Genomic DNA, 22910 nt, shown 5'->3' on the forward strand with positions numbered 1-22910 from the left:
TACTTCATTTACACTTAAACTGTACAAGCTGTGAAATAATTTGAATATATGCAAAATATTTTGCAGCTAAACTTTATGCTTATAAATAAAGTAATGTGCGCACTATCTATTTGCTTAGTTAACATTTAAGCATTGAATTATGGGTGGTTAGCATATGATATGTACTGCAAATTATAATATATATATAGATTTATTTCTTTTTTATTAAAGAAAAGCTCTCACTAATTGTAATAGCATATGATTTATACTACCCATTGAGTTCCTCAACAATTATCAATGTCTCTCTATGTGAGGTAGCTGCTTGTGTCTGATAAGTAACAAATCAGAAGCGCAACCCCAAGCTTTGAGCCATAAGAGAGCCTGAAAACCCTGAATCTAAGGTGCTGTTTGGCTGCTCTGTCAGGTGCAGCCCTGCTCTCTGTGATGGTGGGTCTTTGGCTTTCGTGGTTTAAAGAGAAATGGTGCTTATTTCCAAAACATGCTTTTACACTCTCCTGGGTGATTGGAGCATAGATTTAAGGCTTCAATAAAAAAAGTATATAGGACCTGTGATGCTCTTGAGATTGTGGTTATGCACTACACTACTGTCTCCAACTATGGCTTCCCTGTTATTGGGGCAAGGTAGATTTTTACACAGTACCAAGCAAAACCTATTGGCTGCAGCAGTGCATCTTCATGGTGTTAGGCCTGAAGTGACCTAGGGGAGTGCACCACTCCCTATAGCTATACCCCTGGCTCCAATCATCCAAGAAACTGTAAAAATGCACTGGGCACATGAGCCTTATTTCTCTCCATCAACTCAGAGCCAGAAAGCCCATCTTTGACATCCCTGGAGCCAAAAGGCTCCCATCCAACACCAGGATTGGGAACAAACTCCCACCTTGTTACATCACATACATAGCCATGTAACATGTGGAAGAAGTGAACAGAAAACTCAAATGCCATTAGGGGTAGTATAAATCATATACCACTAAAATTAGGGAGACCATTTAAAAAACAAAAAAAAACAAAAACAAATTTGCTCAAGGGATCAAGTATGTCCAAGGGTCCCACTAGCATCGGTGAAGGGGGACCTGAAGATTCAGTTTTTTCCCTTCAATGGGGGCCATTTGGCTTTGAGGGGATGGGGAGAAATGGGGCCTATGCCCCCAGTGCTTGTTCTACAATCACATGTGAATACAACCTGCTGCTGCACTCATCTGCTTACACTTTTGCATTTAGAAACACTTCATATCATTCATTAAACAACTGATAAGAAGAGGACTGACCTTTTGGTGTCTCCATGTCTTGTCTCCATTTATCTGCCTCTATTTAGGCCTAATTCCGGGACTAAAGTCAAAGTCCCTGTAAAGTGGATGTATTTGCAGAGGATTGGTTAATTAAATAATGAATATATTCTATTGTTTGTGTCAAGACTATCCAACCCCTAAGACACTTTTGCAATGCCATTTAGAAATTGATTATCAGGTCTCCTGTTTTTACTTTTTCGCACCATTGCGGGGGTAACCACATGGATACAACTGTTGGAGCCATGAATTGCTATCCATTACTTCTGACAAATTGGGTATTTGTTACATTTCTATACTGAGGCAAAATTTGCTAGAGTAGTTCACATTATCTATTCAGAAAATTTCTGTCATCTTTTGAAAATATATTTTAGGTTTGCAATGCTTGAATTTTCCTCATTGTTTAACTTGGGACCAGCTGGAGGCATTCATTTTCTCCATTTGCAAGAACGAGCAGTGATATGATGCATCTCGAGGTGTTTGTCTCCCTCAAGTAAGCTTCTCCGAGGAAGTGCAATGGTTATAAGCAGCAGTAGATTGTGACATCATAGAAGAATGTTGTTATAGTGGCAGAATCTGCTAGCTGACTGTTTACATTCTATTGCCATGGTGACTGCATGGCAGCCACTCCTGAACATTCCGTGGACAGTATGAATATTCCGTAGAGTTCTGAACATTCCGTGGACAGTGTGAACATTCCATAAACACTGTTAACATTCCAATTAAGGTCTTAGACTATCTGATTAACTGCTGAGACAAGAAATGAAGAAAGGAAGGCTGCCAGTTGGCTTGTGGGTGTGGCAGAGGCTTGCAGGAGGCAGTGCATTCACAAATCATGCACCCAGAGAGAAAGAGAGGGAGGGAAAGAAGTCTGCATATGTTAATTGATAACATAGAGATGAATTGAAAAAAAATAATAACTCCAAGGCTCTAAATGACATTGAAATCCTCTGCTCTCTTTTGGTAACAATGAATCAAAGAAATGAAAGTATAGATTAAGGAGGAGGAGGAAAGGATGGGCGAAAATAGAACCAGGCCAAATGAAAAAACATTTACAGGAGAAAAAGACAGAAATATAGGGGTGCATCTGCTGTTTGGTTGGGAGTTGCAGTTCTGTCTCTTGGATACCTGGCTCCTAATTTACTGCTGCAGTTTCTAACTACCAGCCCAAGCTCTGACACAAGGAGCCGACCATACTTGAGAACAAAGCAAAAATAATCTTTTTATAAACCACTTTATATCATATACCATTATAAATCAATGTATATGTGTTTACATTTATAATACTTACCATATGCTAATCACCATATATTTAATCTTTTAAAGTCAGCTAAGTGGGCAAACAGTGCAAATATTACTTCATTTACACTTAAACTGTACAAGCTGTGAAATAATTTGAATATATGCAAAATATTTTGCAGCTAAACTTTATGCTTATAAATAAAGTAATGTGCGCACTATCTATTTGCTTAGTTAACATTTAAGCATTGAATTATGGGTGGTTAGCATATGATATGTACTGCAAATTATAATATATATATAGATTTATTTCTTTTTTATTAAAGAAAAGCTCTCACTAATTGTAATAGCATATGATTTATACTACCCATTGAGTTCCTCAACAATTATCAATGTCTCTCTATGTGAGGTAGCTGCTTGTGTCTGATAAGTAACAAATCAGAAGCGCAACCCCAAGCTTTGAGCCCTAAGAGAGCCTGAAAACCCTGAATCTAAGGTGCTGTTTGGCTGCTCTGTCAGGTGCAGCCCTGCTCTCTGTGATGGTGGGTCTTTGGCTTTCGTGGTTTAAAGAGAAATGGTGCTTATTTCCAAAACATGCTTTTACACTCTCCTGGGTGATTGGAGCATAGATTTAAGGCTTCAATAAAAAAAGTATATAGGACCTGTGATGCTCTTGAGATTGTGGTTATGCACTACACTACTGTCTCCAACTATGGCTTCCCTGTTATTGGGGCAAGGTAGATTTTTACACAGTACCAAGCAAAACCTATTGGCTGCAGCAGTGCATATTCATGGTGTTAGGCCTGAAGTGACCTAGGGGAGTGCACCACTCCCTATAGCTATACCCCTGGCTCCAATCATCCAAGAAACTGTAAAAATGCACTGGGCACATGAGCCTTATTTCTCTCCATCAACTCAGAGCCAGAAAGCCCATCTTTGACATCCCTGGAGCCAAAAGGCTCCCATCCAACACCAGGATTGGGAACAAACTCCCACCTTGTTACATCACATACATAGCCATGTAACATGTGGAAGAAGTGAACAGAAAACTCAAATGCCATTAGGGGTAGTATAAATCATATACCACTAAAATTAGGGAGACCATTTAAAAAACAAAAAAAAACAAAAACAAATTTGCTCAAGGGATCAAGTATGTCCAAGGGTCCCACTAGCATCGGTGAAGGGGGACCTGAAGATTCAGTTTTTTCCCTTCAATGGGGGCCATTTGGCTTTGAGGGGATGGGGAGAAATGGGGCCTATGCCCCCAGTGCTTGTTCTACAATCACATGTGAATACAACCTGCTGCTGCACTCATCTGCTTACACTTTTGCATTTAGAAACACTTCATATCATTCATTAAACAACTGATAAGAAGAGGACTGACCTTTTGGTGTCTCCATGTCTTGTCTCCATTTATCTGCCTCTATTTAGGCCTAATTCCGGGACTAAAGTCAAAGTCCCTGTAAAGTGGATGTATTTGCAGAGGATTGGTTAATTAAATAATGAATATATTCTATTGTTTGTGTCAAGACTATCCAACCCCTAAGACACTTTTGCAATGCCATTTAGAAATTGATTATCAGGTCTCCTGTTTTTACTTTTTCGCACCATTGCGGGGGTAACCACATGGATACAACTGTTGGAGCCATGAATTGCTATCCATTACTTCTGACAAATTGGGTATTTGTTACATTTCTATACTGAGGCAAAATTTGCTAGAGTAGTTCACATTATCTATTCAGAAAATTTCTGTCATCTTTTGAAAATATATTTTAGGTTTGCAATGCTTGAATTTTCCTCATTGTTTAACTTGGGACCAGCTGGAGGCATTCATTTTCTCCATTTGCAAGAACGAGCAGTGATATGATGCATCTCGAGGTGTTTGTCTCCCTCAAGTAAGCTTCTCCGAGGAAGTGCAATGGTTATAAGCAGCAGTAGATTGTGACATCATAGAAGAATGTTGTTATAGTGGCAGAATCTGCTAGCTGACTGTTTACATTCTATTGCCATGGTGACTGCATGGCAGCCACTCCTGAACATTCCGTGGACAGTATGAATATTCCGTAGAGTTCTGAACATTCCGTGGACAGTGTGAACATTCCATAAACACTGTTAACATTCCAATTAAGGTCTTAGACTATCTGATTAACTGCTGAGACAAGAAATGAAGAAAGGAAGGCTGCCAGTTGGCTTGTGGGTGTGGCAGAGGCTTGCAGGAGGCAGTGCATTCACAAATCATGCACCCAGAGAGAAAGAGAGGGAGGGAAAGAAGTCTGCATATGTTAATTGATAACATAGAGATGAATTGAAAAAAAATAATAACTCCAAGGCTCTAAATGACATTGAAATCCTCTGCTCTCTTTTGGTAACAATGAATCAAAGAAATGAAAGTATAGATTAAGGAGGAGGAGGAAAGGATGGGCGAAAATAGAACCAGGCCAAATGAAAAAACATTTACAGGAGAAAAAGACAGAAATATAGGGGTGCATCTGCTGTTTGGTTGGGAGTTGCAGTTCTGTCTCTTGGATACCTGGCTCCTAATTTACTGCTGCAGTTTCTAACTACCAGCCCAAGCTCTGACACAAGGAGCCGACCATACTTGAGAACAAAGCAAAAATAATCTTTTTATAAACCACTTTATATCATATACCATTATAAATCAATGTATATGTGTTTACATTTATAATACTTACCATATGCTAATCACCATATATTTAATCTTTTAAAGTCAGCTAAGTGGGCAAACAGTGCAAATATTACTTCATTTACACTTAAACTGTACAAGCTGTGAAATAATTTGAATATATGCAAAATATTTTGCAGCTAAACTTTATGCTTATAAATAAAGTAATGTGCGCACTATCTATTTGCTTAGTTAACATTTAAGCATTGAATTATGGGTGGTTAGCATATGATATGTACTGCAAATTATAATATATATATAGATTTATTTCTTTTTTATTAAAGAAAAGCTCTCACTAATTGTAATAGCATATGATTTATACTACCCATTGAGTTCCTCAACAATTATCAATGTCTCTCTATGTGAGGTAGCTGCTTGTGTCTGATAAATAACAAATCAGAAGCGCAACCCCAAGCTTTGAGCCATAAGAGAGCCTGAAAACCCTGAATCTAAGGTGCTGTTTGGCTGCTCTGTCAGGTGCAGCCCTGCTCTCTGTGATGGTGGGTCTTTGGCTTTCGTGGTTTAAAGAGAAATGGTGCTTATTTCCAAAACATGCTTTTACACTCTCCTGGGTGATTGGAGCATAGATTTAAGGCTTCAATAAAAAAAGTATATAGGACCTGTGATGCTCTTGAGATTGTGGTTATGCACTACACTACTGTCTCCAACTATGGCTTCCCTGGATTGGGGCAAGGTAGATTTTTACACAGTACCAAGCAAAACCTATTGGCTGCAGCAGTGCATCTTCATGGTGTTAGGCCTGAAGTGACCTAGGGGAGTGCACCACTCCCTCTAGCTATACCCCTGGCTCCAATCATCCAAGAAACTGTAAAAATGCACTGGGCACATGAGCCTTATTTCTCTCCATCAACTCAGAGCCAGAAAGCCCATCTTTGACATCCCTGGAGCCAAAAGGCTCCCATCCAACACCAGGATTGGGAACAAACTCCCACCTTGTTACATCACATACATAGCCATGTAACATGTGGAAGAAGTGAACAGAAAACTCAAATGCCATTAGGGGTAGTATAAATCATATACCACTAAAATTAGGGAGACCATTTAAAAAACAAAAAAAAACAAAAACAAATTTGCTCAAGGGATCAAGTATGTCCAAGGGTCCCACTAGCATCGGTGAAGGGGGACCTGAAGATTCAGTTTTTTCCCTTCAATGGGGGCCATTTGGCTTTGAGGGGATGGGGAGAAATGGGGCCTATGCCCCCAGTGCTTGTTCTACAATCACATGTGAATACAACCTGCTGCTGCACTCATCTGCTTACACTTTTGCATTTAGAAACACTTCATATCATTCATTAAACAACTGATAAGAAGAGGACTGACCTTTTGGTGTCTCCATGTCTTGTCTCCATTTATCTGCCTCTATTTAGGCCTAATTCCGGGACTAAAGTCAAAGTCCCTGTAAAGTGGATGTATTTGCAGAGGATTGGTTAATTAAATAATGAATATATTCTATTGTTTGTGTCAAGACTATCCAACCCCTAAGACACTTTTGCAATGCCATTTAGAAATTGATTATCAGGTCTCCTGTTTTTACTTTTTCGCACCATTGCGGGGGTAACCACATGGATACAACTGTTGGAGCCATGAATTGCTATCCATTACTTCTGACAAATTGGGTATTTGTTACATTTCTATACTGAGGCAAAATTTGCTAGAGTAGTTCACATTATCTATTCAGAAAATTTCTGTCATCTTTTGAAAATATATTTTAGGTTTGCAATGCTTGAATTTTCCTCATTGTTTAACTTGGGACCAGCTGGAGGCATTCATTTTCTCCATTTGCAAGAACGAGCAGTGATATGATGCATCTCGAGGTGTTTGTCTCCCTCAAGTAAGCTTCTCCGAGGAAGTGCAATGGTTATAAGCAGCAGTAGATTGTGACATCATAGAAGAATGTTGTTATAGTGGCAGAATCTGCTAGCTGACTGTTTACATTCTATTGCCATGGTGACTGCATGGCAGCCACTCCTGAACATTCCGTGGACAGTATGAATATTCCGTAGAGTTCTGAACATTCCGTGGACAGTGTGAACATTCCATAAACACTGTTAACATTCCAATTAAGGTCTTAGACTATCTGATTAACTGCTGAGACAAGAAATGAAGAAAGGAAGGCTGCCAGTTGGCTTGTGGGTGTGGCAGAGGCTTGCAGGAGGCAGTGCATTCACAAATCATGCACCCAGAGAGAAAGAGAGGGAGGGAAAGAAGTCTGCATATGTTAATTGATAACATAGAGATGAATTGAAAAAAAATAATAACTCCAAGGCTCTAAATGACATTGAAATCCTCTGCTCTCTTTTGGTAACAATGAATCAAAGAAATGAAAGTATAGATTAAGGAGGAGGAGGAAAGGATGGGCGAAAATAGAACCAGGCCAAATGAAAAAACATTTACAGGAGAAAAAGACAGAAATATAGGGGTGCATCTGCTGTTTGGTTGGGAGTTGCAGTTCTGTCTCTTGGATACCTGGCTCCTAATTTACTGCTGCAGTTTCTAACTACCAGCCCAAGCTCTGACACAAGGAGCCGACCATACTTGAGAACAAAGCAAAAATAATCTTTTTATAAACCACTTTATATCATATACCATTATAAATCAATGTATATGTGTTTACATTTATAATACTTACCATATGCTAATCACCATATATTTAATCTTTTAAAGTCAGCTAAGTGGGCAAACAGTGCAAATATTACTTCATTTACACTTAAACTGTACAAGCTGTGAAATAATTTGAATATATGCAAAATATTTTGCAGCTAAACTTTATGCTTATAAATAAAGTAATGTGCGCACTATCTATTTGCTTAGTTAACATTTAAGCATTGAATTATGGGTGGTTAGCATATGATATGTACTGCAAATTATAATATATATATAGATTTATTTCTTTTTTATTAAAGAAAAGCTCTCACTAATTGTAATAGCATATGATTTATACTACCCATTGAGTTCCTCAACAATTATCAATGTCTCTCTATGTGAGGTAGCTGCTTGTGTCTGATAAGTAATAAATCAGAAGCGCAACCCCAAGCTTTGAGCCATAAGAGAGCCTGAAAACCCTGAAACTAAGGTGCTGTTTGGCTGCTCTGTCAGGTGCAGCCCTGTCAGGTGCAGCCCTGCTCTCTGTGATGGTGGGTCTTTGGCTTTCGTGGTTTAAAGAGAAATGATGCTTATTTCCAAAACATGCTTTTACACTCTCCTGGGTGATTGGAGCATAGATTTAAGGCTTCAATAAAAAAAGTATATAGGACCTGTGATGCTCTTGAGATTGTGGTTATGCACTGCACTACACTACTGTCTCCAACTATGGCTTCCCTGTATTGGGGCAAGGTAGATTTTTACACAGTACCAAGCAAAACCTATTGGCTGCAGCAGTGCATCTTCATGGTGTTAGGCCTGAAGTGACCTAGGGGAGTGCACCACTCCCTATAGCTATACCCCTGGCTCCAATCATCCAAGAAACTGTAAAAATGCACTGGGCACATGAGCCTTATTTCTCTCCATCAACTCAGAGCCAGAAAGCCCATCTTTGACATCCCTGGAGCCAAAAGGCTCCCATCCAACACCAGGATTGGGAACAAACTCCCACCTTGTTACATCACATACATAGCCATGTAACATGTGGAAGAAGTGAACAGAAAACTCAAATGCCATTAGGGGTAGTATAAATCATATACCACTAAAATTAGGGAGACCATTTAAAAAAAAAAAAAAACAAATTTGCTCAAGGGATCAAGTATGTCCAAGGGTCCCACTAGCATCGGTGAAGGGGGACCTGAAGATTCAGTTTTTTCCCTTCAATGGGGGCCATTTGGCTTTGAGGGGATGGGGAGAAATGGGGCCTATGCCCCCAGTGCTTGTTCTACAATCACATGTGAATACAACCTGCTGCTGCACTCATCTGCTTACACTTTTGCATTTAGAAACACTTCATATCATTCATTAAACAACTGATAAGAAGAGGACTGACCTTTTGGTGTCTCCATGTCTTGTCTCCATTTATCTGCCTCTATTTAGGCCTAATTCCGGGACTAAAGTCAAAGTCCCTGTAAAGTGGATGTATTTGCAGAGGATTGGTTAATTAAATAATGAATATATTCTATTGTTTGTGTCAAGACTATCCAACCCCTAAGACACTTTTGCAATGCCATTTAGAAATTGATTATCAGGTCTCCTGTTTTTAATTTTTCGCACCATTGCGGGGGTAACCACATGGATACAACTGTTGGAGCCATGAATTGCTATCCATTACTTCTGACAAATTGGGTATTTGTTACATTTCTATACTGAGGCAAAATTTGCTAGAGTAGTTCACATTATCTATTCAGAAAATTTCTGTCATCTTTTGAAAATATATTTTAGGTTTGCAATGCTTGAATTTTCCTCATTGTTTAACTTGGGACCAGCTGGAGGCATTCATTTTCTCCATTTGCAAGAACGAGCAGTGATATGATGCATCTCGAGGTGTTTGTCTCCCTCAAGTAAGCTTCTCCGAGGAAGTGCAATGGTTATAAGCAGCAGTAGATTGTGACATCATAGAAGAATGTTGTTATAGTGGCAGAATCTGCTAGCTGACTGTTTACGTTCTATTGCCATGGTGACTGCATGGCAGCCACTCCTGAACATTCCGTGGACAGTATGAATATTCCGTAGAGTTCTGAACATTCCGTGGACAGTGTGAACATTCCATAAACACTGTTAACATTCCAATTAAGGTCTTAGACTATCTGATTAACTGCTGAGACAAGAAATGAAGAAAGGAAGGCTGCCAGTTGGCTTGTGGGTGTGGCAGAGGCTTGCAGGAGGCAGTGCATTCACAAATCATGCACCCAGAGAGAAAGAGAGGGAGGGAAAGAAGTCTGCATATGTTAATTGATAACATAGAGATGAATTGAAAAAAAATAATAACTCCAAGGCTCTAAATGACATTGAAATCCTCTGCTCTCTTTTGGTAACAATGAATCAAAGAAATGAAAGTATAGATTAAGGAGGAGGAGGAAAGGATGGGCGAAAATAGAACCAGGCCAAATGAAAAAACATTTACAGGAGAAAAAGACAGAAATATAGGGGTGCATCTGCTGTTTGGTTGGGAGTTGCAGTTCTGTCTCTTGGATACCTGGCTCCTAATTTACTGCTGCAGTTTCTAACTACCAGCCCAAGCTCTGACACAAGGAGCCGACCATACTTGAGAACAAAGCAAAAATAATCTTTTTATAAACCACTTTATATCATATACCATTATAAATCAATGTATATGTGTTTACATTTATAATACTTACCATATGCTAATCACCATATATTTAATCTTTTAAAGTCAGCTAAGTGGGCAAACAGTGCAAATATTACTTCATTTACACTTAAACTGTACAAGCTGTGAAATAATTTGAATATATGCAAAATATTTTGCAGCTAAACTTTATGCTTATAAATAAAGTAATGTGCGCACTATCTATTTGCTTAGTTAACATTTAAGCATTGAATTATGGGTGGTTAGCATATGATATGTACTGCAAATTATAATATATATATAGATTTATTTCTTTTTTATTAAAGAAAAGCTCTCACTAATTGTAATAGCATATGATTTATACTACCCATTGAGTTCCTCAACAATTTAAATGTCTCTCTATGTGAGGTAGCTGCTTGTGTCTGATAAGTAACAAATCAGAAGCGCAACCCCAAGCTTTGAGCCATAAGAGAGCCTGAAAACCCTGAATCTAAGGTGCTGTTTGGCTGCTCTGTCAGGTGCAGCCCTGCTCTCTGTGATGGTGGGTCTTTGGCTTTCGTGGTTTAAAGAGAAATGGTGCTTATTTCCAAAACATGCTTTTACACTCTCCTGGGTGATTGGAGCATAGATTTAAGGCTTCAATAAAAAAAGTATATAGGACCTGTGATGCTCTTGAGATTGTGGTTATGCACTACACTACTGTCTCCAACTATGGCTTCCCTGGATTGGGGCAAGGTAGATTTTTACACAGTACCAAGCAAAACCTATTGGCTGCAGCAGTGCATCTTCATGGTGTTAGGCCTGAAGTGACCTAGGGGAGTGCACCACTCCCTATAGCTATACCCCTGGCTCCAATCATCCAAGAAACTGTAAAAATGCACTGGGCACATGAGCCTTATTTCTCTCCATCAACTCAGAGCCAGAAAGCCCATCTTTGACATCCCTGGAGCCAAAAGGCTCCCATCCAACACCAGGATTGGGAACAAACTCCCACCTTGTTACATCACATACATAGCCATGTAACATGTGGAAGAAGTGAACAGAAAACTCAAATGCCATTAGGGGTAGTATAAATCATATACCACTAAAATTAGGGAGACCATTTAAAAAACAAAAAAAACAAAAACAAATTTGCTCAAGGGATCAAGTATGTCCAAGGGTCCCACTAGCATCGGTGAAGGGGGACCTGAAGATTCAGTTTTTTCCCTTCAATGGGGGCCATTTGGCTTTGAGGGGATGGGGAGAAATGGGGCCTATGCCCCCAGTGCTTGTTCTACAATCACATGTGAATACAACCTGCTGCTGCACTCATCTGCTTACACTTTTGCATTTAGAAACACTTCATATCATTCATTAAACAACTGATAAGAAGAGGACTGACCTTTTGGTGTCTCCATGTCTTGTCTCCATTTATCTGCCTCTATTTAGGCCTAATTCTGGGACTAAAGTCAAAGTCCCTGTAAAGTGGATGTATTTGCAGAGGATTGGTTAATTAAATAATGAATATATTCTATTGTTTGTGTCAAGACTATCCAACCCCTAAGACACTTTTGCAATGCCATTTAGAAATTGATTATCAGGTCTCCTGTTTTTACTTTTTCGCACCATTGCGGGGGTAACCACATGGATACAACTGTTGGAGCCATGAATTGCTATCCATTACTTCTGACAAATTGGGTATTTGTTACATTTCTATACTGAGGCAAAATTTGCTAGAGTAGTTCACATTATCTATTCAGAAAATTTCTGTCATCTTTTGAAAATATATTTTAGGTTTGCAATGCTTGAATTTTCCTCATTGTTTAACTTGGGACCAGCTGGAGGCATTCATTTTCTCCATTTGCAAGAACGAGCAGTGATATGATGCATCTCAAGGTGTTTGTCTCCCTCAAGTAAGCTTCTCCGAGGAAGTGCAATGGTTATAAGCAGCAGTAGATTGTGACATCATAGAAGAATGTTGTTATAGTGGCAGAATCTGCTAGCTGACTGTTTACATTCTATTGCCATGGTGACTGCATGGCAGCCACTCCTGAACATTCCGTGGACAGTATGAATATTCCGTAGAGTTCTGAACATTCCGTGGACAGTGTGAACATTCCATAAACACTGTTAACATTCCAATTAAGGTCTTAGACTATCTGATTAACTGCTGAGACAAGAAATGAAGAAAGGAAGGCTGCCAGTTGGCTTGTGGGTGTGGCAGAGGCTTGCAGGAGGCAGTGCATTCACAAATCATGCACCCAGAGAGAAAGAGAGGGAGGGAAAGAAGTCTGCATATGTTAATTGATAACATAGAGATGAATTGAAAAAAAATAATAACTCCAAGGCTCTAAATGACATTGAAATCCTCTGCTCTCTTTTGGTAACAATGAATCAAAGAAATGAAAGTATAGATTAAGGAGGAGGAGGAAAGGATGGGCGAAAATAGAACCAGGCCAAATGAAAAAACATTTACAGGAGAAAAAGACAGAAATATAGGGGTGCATCTGCTGTTTGGTTGGGAGTTGCAGTTCTGTCTCTTGGATACCTGGCTCCTAATTTACTGCTGCAGTTTCTAACTACCAGCCCAAGCTCTGACACAAGGAGCCGACCATACTTGAGAACAAAGCAAAAATAATCTTTTTATAAACCACTTTATATCATATACCATTATAAATCAATGTATATGTGTTTACATTTATAATACTTACCATATGCTAATCACCATATATTTAATCTTTTAAAGTCAGCTAAGTGGGCAAACAGTGCAAATATTACTTCATTTACACTTAAACTGTACAAGCTGTGAAATAATTTGAATATATGCAAAATATTTTGCAGCTAAACTTTATGCTTATAAATAAAGTAATGTGCGCACTATCTATTTGCTTAGTTAACATTTAAGCATTGAATTATGGGTGGTTAGCATATGATATGTACTGCAAATTATAATATATATATAGATTTATTTCTTTTTTATTAAAGAAAAGCTCTCACTAATTGTAATAGCATATGATTTATACTACCCATTGAGTTCCTCAACAATTATCAATGTCTCTCTATGTGAGGTAGCTGCTTGTGTCTGATAAGTAATAAATCGGAAGCGCAACCCCAAGCTTTGAGCCATAAGAGAGCCTGAAAACCCTGAAACTAAGGTGCTGTTTGGCTGCTCTGTCAGGTGCAGCCCTGCTCTCTGTGATGGTGGGTCTTTGGCTTTCGTGGTTTAAAGAGAAATGGTGCTTATTTCCAAAACATGCTTTTACACTCTCCTGGGTGATTGGAGCATAGATTTAAGGCTTCAATAAAAAAAGTATATAGGACCTGTGATGCTCTTGAGATTGTGGTTATGCACTGCACTACACTACTGTCTCCAACTATGGCTTCCCTGTATTGGGGCAAGGTAGATTTTTACACAGTACCAAGCAAAACCTATTGGCTGCAGCAGTGCATCTTCATGGTGTTAGGCCTGAAGTGACCTAGGGGAGTGCACCACTCCCAATAGCTATACCCCTGGCTCCAATCATCCAAGAAACTGTAAAAATGCACTGGGCACATGAGCCTTATTTCTCTCCATCAACTCAGAGCCAGAAAGCCCATCTTTGACATCCCTGGAGCCAAAAGGCTCCCATCCAACACCAGGATTGGGAACAAACTCCCACCTTGTTACATCACATACATAGCCATGTAACATGTGGAAGAAGTGAACAGAAAACTCAAATGCCATTAGGGGTAGTATAAATCATATACCACTAAAATTAGGGAGACCATTTAAAAAACAAAAAAAAACAAAAACAAATTTGCTCAAGGGATCAAGTATGTCCAAGGGTCCCACTAGCATCGGTGAAGGGGGACCTGAAGATTCAGTTTTTTCCCTTCAATGGGGGCCATTTGGCTTTGAGGGGATGGGGAGAAATGGGGCCTATGCCCCCAGTGCTTGTTCTACAATCACATGTGAATACAACCTGCTGCTGCACTCATCTGCTTACACTTTTGCATTTAGAAACACTTCATATCATTCATTAAACAACTGATAAGAAGAGGACTGACCTTTTGGTGTCTCCATGTCTTGTCTCCATTTATCTGCCTCTATTTAGGCCTAATTCCGGGACTAAAGTCAAAGTCCCTGTAAAGTGGATGTATTTGCAGAGGATTGGTTAATTAAATAATGAATATATTCTATTGTTTGTGTCAAGACTATCCAACCCCTAAGACACTTTTGCAATGCCATTTAGAAATTGATTATCAGGTCTCCTGTTTTTACTTTTTCACACCATTGCGGGGGTAACCACATGGATACAACTGTTGGAGCCATGAATTGCTATCCATTACTTCTGACAAATTGGGTATTTGTTACATTTCTATACTGAGGCAAAATTTGCTAGAGTAGTTCACATTATCTATTCAGAAAATTTCTGTCATCTTTTGAAAATATATTTTAGGTTTGCAATGCTTGAATTTTCCTCATTGTTTAACTTGGGACCAGCTGGAGGCATTCATTTTCTCCATTTGCAAGAACGAGCAGTGATATGATGCATCTCGAGGTGTTTGTCTCCCTCAAGTAAGCTTCTCCGAGGAAGTGCAATGGTTATAAGCAGCAGTAGATTGTGACATCATAGAAGAATGTTGTTATAGTGGCAGAATCTGCTAGCTGACTGTTTACATTCTATTGCCATGGTGACTGCATGGCAGCCACTCCTGAACATTCCGTGGACAGTATGAATATTCCGTAGAGTTCTGAACATTCCGTGGACAGTGTGAACATTCCATAAACACTGTTAACATTCCAATTAAGGTCTTAGACTATCTGATTAACTGCTGAGACAAGAAATGAAGAAAGGAAGGCTGCCAGTTGGCTTGTGGGTGTGGCAGAGGCTTGCAGGAGGCAGTGCATTCACAAATCATGCACCCAGAGAGAAAGAGAGGGAGGGAAAGAAGTCTGCATATGTTAATTGATAACATAGAGATGAATTGAAAAAAAATAATAACTCCAAGGCTCTAAATGACATTGAAATCCTCTGCTCTCTTTTGGTAACAATGAATCAAAGAAATGAAAGTATAGATTAAGGAGGAGGAGGAAAGGATGGGCGAAAATAGAACCAGGCCAAATGAAAAAACATTTACAGGAGAAAAAGACAGAAATATAGGGGTGCATCTGCTGTTTGGTTGGGAGTTGCAGTTCTGTCTCTTGGATACCTGGCTCCTAATTTACTGCTGCAGTTTCTAACTACCAGCCCAAGCTCTGACACAAGGAGCCGACCATACTTGAGAACAAAGCAAAAATAATCTTTTTATAAACCACTTTATATCATATACCATTATAAATCAATGTATATGTGTTTACATTTATAATACTTACCATATGCTAATCACCATATATTTAATCTTTTAAAGTCAGCTAAGTGGGCAAACAGTGCAAATATTACTTCATTTACACTTAAACTGTACAAGCTGTGAAATAATTTGAATATATGCAAAATATTTTGCAGCTAAACTTTATGCTTATAAATAAAGTAATGTGCGCACTATCTATTTGCTTAGTTAACATTTAAGCATTGAATTATGGGTGGTTAGCATATGATATGTACTGCAAATTATAATATATATATAGATTTATTTATTTTTTATTAAAGAAAAGCTCTCACTAATTGTAATAGCATATGATTTATACTACCCATTGAGTTCCTCAACAATTATCAATGTCTCTCTATGTGAGGTAGCTGCTTGTGTCTGATAAGTAACAAATCAGAAGCGCAACCCCAAGCTTTGAGCCATAAGAGAGCCTGAAAACCCTGAATCTAAGGTGCTGTTTGGCTGCTCTGTCAGGTGCAGCCCTGCTCTCTGTGATGGTGGGTCTTTGGCTTTCGTGGTTTAAAGAGAAATGGTGCTTATTTCCAAAACATGCTTTTACACTCTCCTGGGTGATTGGAGCATAGATTTAAGGCTTCAATAAAAAAAGTATATAGGACCTGTGATGCTCTTGAGATTGTGGTTATGCACTACACTACTGTCTCCAACTATGGCTTCCCTGTATTGGGGCAAGGTAGATTTTTACACAGTACCAAGCAAAACCTATTGGCTGCAGCAGTGCATCTTCATGGTGTTAGGCCTGAAGTGACCTAGGGGAGTGCACCACTCCCTATAGCTATACCCCTGGCTCCAATCATCCAAGAAACTGTAAAAATGCACTGGGCACATGAGCCTTATTTCTCTCCATCAACTCAGAGCCAGAAAGCCCATCTTTGACATCCCTGGAGCCAAAAGGCTCCCATCCAACACCAGGATTGGGAACAAACTCCCACCTTGTTACATCACATACATAGCCATGTAACATGTGGAAGAAGTGAACAGAAAACTCAAATGCCATTAGGGGTAGTATAAATCATATACCACTAAAATTAGGGAGACCATTTAAAAAAAAAAAAAAAAAAAAAAAATTTGCTCAAGGGATCAAGTATGTCCAAGGGTCCCACTAGCATCGGTGAAGGGGGACCTGAAGATTCAGTTTTTTCCCTTCAATGGGGGCCATTTGGCTTTAAGGGGATGGGGAGAAATGGGGCCTATGCCCCCAGTGCTTGTTCTACAATCACATGTGAATACAACCTGCTGCTGCACTCATCTGCTTACACTTTTGCATTTAGAAACACTTCATATCATTCATTAAACAACTGATAAGAAGAGGACTGACCTTTTGGTGTCTCCATGTCTTGTCTCCATTTATCTGCCTCTATTTAGGCCTAATTCCGGGACTAAAGTCAAAGTCCCTGTAAAGTGGATGTATTTGCAGAGGATTGGTTAATTAAATAATGAATATATTCTATTGTTTGTGTCAAGACTATCCAACCCCTAAGACACTTTTGCAATGCCATTTAGAAATTGATTATCAGGTCTCCTGTTTTTACTTTTTCGCACCATTGCGGGGGTAACCACATGGATACAACTGTTGGAGCCATGAATTGCTATCCATTACTTCTGACAAATTGGGTATTTGTTACATTTCTATACTGAGGCAAAATTTGCTAGAGTAGTTCACATTATCTATTCAGAAAATTTCTGTCATCTTTTGAAAATATATTTTAGGTTTGCAATGCTTGAATTTTCCTCATTGTTTAACTTGGGACCAGCTGGAGGCATTCATTTTCTCCATTTGCAAGAACGAGCAGTGATATGATGCATCTCGAGGTGTTTGTCTCCCTCAAGTAAGCTTCTCCGAGGAAGTGCAATGGTTATAAGCAGCAGTAGATTGTGACATCATAGAAGAATGTTGTTATAGTGGCAGAATCTGCTAGCTGACTGTTTACATTCTATTGCCATGGTGACTGCATGGCAGCCACTCCTGAACATTCCGTGGACAGTATGAATATTCCGTAGAGTTCTGAACATTCCGTGGACAGTGTGAACATTCCATAAACACTGTTAACATTCCAATTAAGGTCTTAGACTATCTGATTAACTGCTGAGACAAGAAATGAAGAAAGGAAGGCTGCCAGTTGGCTTGTGGGTGTGGCAGAGGCTTGCAGGAGGCAGTGCATTCACAAATCATGCACCCAGAGAGAAAGAGAGGGAGGGAAAGAAGTCTGCATATGTTAATTGATAACATAGAGATGAATTGAAATAAAATAATAACTCCAAGGCTCTAAATGACATTGAAATCCTCTGCTCTCTTTTGGTAACAATGAATCAAAGAAATGAAAGTATAGATTAAGGAGGAGGAGGAAAGGATGGGCGAAAATAGAACCAGGCCAAATGAAAAAACATTTACAGGAGAAAAAGACAGAAATATAGGGGTGCATCTGCTGTTTGGTTGGGAGTTGCAGTTCTGTCTCTTGGATACCTGGCTCCTAATTTACAGCTGCAGTTTCTAACTACCAGCCCAAGCTCTGACACAAGGAGCCGACCATACTTGAGAACAAAGCAAAAATAATCTTTTTATAAACCACTTTATATCATATACCATTATAAATCAACGTATATGTGTTTACATTTATAATACTTACCATATGCTAATCACCATATATTTAATCTTTTAAAGTCAGCTAAGTGGGCAAACAGTGCAAATATTACTTCATTTACACTTAAACTGTACAAGCTGTGAAATAATTTGAATATATGCAAAATATTTTGCAGCTAAACTTTATGCTTATAAATAAAGTAATGTGCGCACTATCTATTTGCTTAGTTAACATTTAAGCATTGAATTATGGGTGGTTAGCATATGATATGTACTGCAAATTATAATATATATATAGATTTATTTCTTTTTTATTAAAGAAAAGCTCTCACTAATTGTAATAGCATATGATTTATACTACCCATTGAGTTCCTCAACAATTATCAATGTCTCTCTATGTGAGGTAGCTGCTTGTGTCTGATAAGTAACAAATCAGAAGCGCAACCCCAAGCTTTGAGCCATAAGAGAGCCTGAAAACCCTGAATCTAAGGTGCTGTTTGGCTGCTCTGTCAGGTGCAGCCCTGCTCTCTGTGATGGTGGGTCTTTGGCTTTCGTGGTTTAAAGAGAAATGGTGCTTATTTCCAAAACATGCTTTTACACTCTCCTGGGTGATTGGAGCATAGATTTAAGGCTTCAATAAAAAAAGTATATAGGACCTGTGATGCTCTTGAGATTGTGGTTATGCACTACACTACTGTCTCCAACTATGGCTTCCCTGTATTGGGGCAAGGTAGATTTTTACACAGTACCAAGCAAAACCTATTGGCTGCAGCAGTGCATCTTCATGGTGTTAGGCCTGAAGTGACCTAGGGGAGTGCACCACTCCCTATAGCTATACCCCTGGCTCCAATCATCCAAGAAACTGTAAAAATGCACTGGGCACATGAGCCTTATTTCTCTCCATCAACTCAGAGCCAGAAAGCCCATCTTTGACATCCCTGGAGCCAAAAGGCTCCCATCCAACACCAGGATTGGGAACAAACTCCCACCTTGTTACATCACATACATAGCCATGTAACATGTGGAAGAAGTGAACAGAAAACTCAAATGCCATTAGGGGTAGTATAAATCATATACCACTAAAATTAGGGAGACCATTTAAAAAACAAAAAAAAAAAAAAAACAAATTTGCTCAAGGGATCAAGTATGTCCAAGGGTCCCACTAGCATCGGTGAAGGGGGACCTGAAGATTCAGTTTTTTCCCTTCAATGGGGGCCATTTGGCTTTAAGGGGATGGGGAGAAATGGGGCCTATGCCCCCAGTGCTTGTTCTACAATCACATGTGAATACAACCTGCTGCTGCACTCATCTGCTTACACTTTTGCATTTAGAAACACTTCATATCATTCATTAAACAACTGATAAGAAGAGGACTGACCTTTTGTTGTCTCCATGTCTTGTCTCCATTTATCTGCCTCTATTTAGGCCTAATTCCGGGACTAAAGTCAAAGTCCCTGTAAAGTGGATGTATTTGCAGAGGATTGGTTAATTAAATAATGAATATATTCTATTGTTTGTGTCAAGACTATCCAACCCCTAAGACACTTTTGCAATGCCATTTAGAAATTGATTATCAGGTCTCCTGTTTTTACTTTTTCGCACCATTGCGGGGGTAACCACATGGATACAACTGTTGGAGCCATGAATTGCTATCCATTACTTCTGACAAATTGGGTATTTGTTACATTTCTATACTGAGGCAAAATTTGCTAGAGTAGTTCACATTATCTATTCAGAAAATTTCTGTCATCTTTTGAAAATATATTTTAGGTTTGCAATGCTTGAATTTTCCTCATTGTTTAACTTGGGACCAGCTGGAGGCATTCATTTTCTCCATTTGCAAGAACGAGCAGTGATATGATGCATCTCGAGGTGTTTGTCTCCCTCAAGTAAGCTTCTCCGAGGAAGTGCAATGGTTATAAGCAGCAGTAGATTGTGACATCATAGAAGAATGTTGTTATAGTGGCAGAATCTGCTAGCTGACTGTTTACATTCTATTGCCATGGTGACTGCATGGCAGCCACTCCTGAACATTCCGTGGACAGTATGAATATTCCGTAGAGTTCTGAACATTCCGTGGACAGTGTGAACATTCCATAAACACTGTTAACATTCCAATTAAGGTCTTAGACTATCTGATTAACTGCTGAGACAAGAAATGAAGAAAGGAAGGCTGCCAGTTGGCTTGTGGGTGTGGCAGAGGCTTGCAGGAGGCAGTGCATTCACAAATCATGCACCCAGAGAGAAAGAGAGGGAGGGAAAGAAGTCTGCATATGTTAATTGATAACATAGAGATGAATTGAAAAAAAATAATAACTCCAAGGCTCTAAATGACATTGAAATCCTCTGCTCTCTTTTGGTAACAATGAATCAAAGAAATGAAAGTATAGATTAAGGAGGAGGAGGAAAGGATGGGCGAAAATAGAACCAGGCCAAATGAAAAAACATTTACAGGAGAAAAAGACAGAAATATAGGGGTGCATCTGCTGTTTGGTTGGGAGTTGCAGTTCTGTCTCTTGGATACCTGGCTCCTAATTTACTGCTGCAGTTTCTAACTACCAGCCCAAGCTCTGACACAAGGAGCCGACCATACTTGAGAACAAAGCAAAAATAATCTTTTTATAAACCACTTTATATCATATACCATTATAAATCAACGTATATGTGTTTACATTTATAATACTTACCATATGCTAATCACCATATATTTAATCTTTTAAAGTCAGCTAAGTGGGCAAACAGTGCAAATATTACTTCATTTACACTTAAACTGTACAAGCTGTGAAATAATTTGAATATATGCAAAATATTTTGCAGCTAAACTTTATGCTTATAAATAAAGTAATGTGCGCACTATCTATTTGCTTAGTTAACATTTAAGCATTGAATTATGGGTGGTTAGCATATGATATGTACTGCAAATTATAATATATATATAGATTTATTTCTTTTTTATTAAAGAAAAGCTCTCACTAATTGTAATAGCATATGATTTATACTACCCATTGAGTTCCTCAACAATTATCAATGTCTCTCTATGTGAGGTAGCTGCTTGTGTCTGATAAGTAACAAATCAGAAGCGCAACCCCAAGCTTTGAGCCATAAGAGAGCCTGAAAACCCTGAATCTAAGGTGCTGTTTGGCTGCTCTGTCAGGTGCAGCCCTGCTCTCTGTGATGGTGGGTCTTTGGCTTTCGTGGTTTAAAGAGAAATGGTGCTTATTTCCAAAACATGCTTTTACACTCTCCTGGGTGATTGGAGCATAGATTTAAGGCTTCAATAAAAAAAGTATATAGGACCTGTGATGCTCTTGAGATTGTGGTTATGCACTACACTACTGTCTCCAACTATGGCTTCCCTGGATTGGGGCAAGGTAGATTTTTACACAGTACCAAGCAAAACCTATTGGCTGCAGCAGTGCATCTTCATGGTGTTAGGCCTGAAGTGACCTAGGGGAGTGCACCACTCCCTATAGCTATACCCCTGGCTCCAATCATCCAAGAAACTGTAAAAATGCACTGGGCACATGAGCCTTATTTCTCTCCATCAACTCAGAGCCAGAAAGCCCATCTTTGACATCCCTGGAGCCAAAAGGCTCCCATCCAACACCAGGATTGGGAACAAACTCCCACCTTGTTACATCACATACATAGCCATGTAACATGTGGAAGAAGTGAACAGAAAACTCAAATGCCATTAGGGGTAGTATAAATCATATACCACTAAAATTAGGGAGACCATTTAAAAAAAAAAAAAAAAAAAAAACAAATTTGCTCAAGGGATCAAGTATGTCCAAGGGTCCCACTAGCATCGGTGAAGGGGGACCTGAAGATTCAGTTTTTTCCCTTCAATGGGGGCCATTTGGCTTTAAGGGGATGGGGAGAAATGGGGCCTATGCCCCCAGTGCTTGTTCTACAATCACATGTGAATACAACCTGCTGCTGCACTCATCTGCTTACACTTTTGCATTTAGAAACACTTCATATCATTCATTAAACAACTGATAAGAAGAGGACTGACCTTTTGGTGTCTCCATGTCTTGTCTCCATTTATCTGCCTCTATTTAGGCCTAATTCCGGGACTAAAGTCAAAGTCCCTGTAAAGTGGATGTATTTGCAGAGGATTGGTTAATTAAATAATGAATATATTCTATTGTTTGTGTCAAGACTATCCAACCCCTAAGACACTTTTGCAATGCCATTTAGAAATTGATTATCAGGTCTCCTGTTTTTACTTTTTCGCACCATTGCGGGGGTAACCACATGGATACAACTGTTGGAGCCATGAATTGCTATCCATTACTTCTGACAAATTGGGTATTTGTTACATTTCTATACTGAGGCAAAATTTGCTAGAGTAGTTCACATTATCTATTCAGAAAATTTCTGTCATCTTTTGAAAATATATTTTAGGTTTGCAATGCTTGAATTTTCCTCATTGTTTAACTTGGGACCAGCTGGAGGCATTCATTTTCTCCATTTGCAAGAACGAGCAGTGATATGATGCATCTCGAGGTGTTTGTCTCC

The sequence above is a fragment of the Taudactylus pleione genome, unplaced genomic scaffold, assembly GCF_031769625.1.
Source record: "Taudactylus pleione unplaced genomic scaffold, aTauple2 ptg000471l, whole genome shotgun sequence".
NCBI lineage: Eukaryota > Metazoa > Chordata > Amphibia > Anura > Myobatrachidae > Taudactylus > Taudactylus pleione.